We start from the raw sequence: 739 nt of genomic DNA, 5'->3' as shown, positions 1-739 counted from the left end.
GCAACAACAAAATACACGCAAATGTTGTTTTTGCTCTACTGATACTAGCTGTTTAATGTGCCTTGGTCCAAACGCATAACTCGAATCCAGAAACGGAATACGGTTTGCACAATGCACTTTTTTTGCAAATTTTGTGGGTTCTGCGCAAAAATACTATGGATGATATGCACAAGAAATGTTGTATAGTTTTCAATTGCGGAAGGCAAGGTTCCTAATTTAACTTGATGAATCAATTTCAAAGCATGATGATGGGAGCTATGTGACACGCAAAGCGAATCAAGCTTTTTATCTGGCATCAGCTTAAAAAGCAAAAACAAAATGGACAACAATAATAATAGCCAAAGAATTGGGAATGTCACCAAGTAAAAACTTTATTAAAAAAAATACAAATAAACACAGTTTATCAAACAAAAAAACTAAAACTTAAAATTCATTTATCTACTAACATTGTCCACAGGTACACGGCATTTTCTCATAAAAAAGTGCATTTCTATGATTTAAAATAAACTTACGTATACATACATACATACGTGCTATGTTACGAGCAATAACAGCCAATTTCACGAAAACATTTAAGTAAATACTTTTTCACTTTAATCTTTCTATTACTTCTCATTTAAGTCACTTTTAATTTTAAACTCTTGAAGGAATTTTCATACTGTTACAACCAAACCACTTTCAACTTTTTCATTTTTTTTTTTATTAATTTGTTTATTGATGAAACATGGAAATTTTAAAG

Source organism: Rhagoletis pomonella, unplaced genomic scaffold (assembly GCF_013731165.1).
Source record: "Rhagoletis pomonella isolate Grant_MI unplaced genomic scaffold, Rhpom_1.0 Rhpom_scaffold_00004, whole genome shotgun sequence".
NCBI lineage: Eukaryota > Metazoa > Arthropoda > Insecta > Diptera > Tephritidae > Rhagoletis > Rhagoletis pomonella.
The sequence above is the reverse complement of the archived record's forward strand: the minus strand, read 5'-3'. Positions refer to the sequence as shown.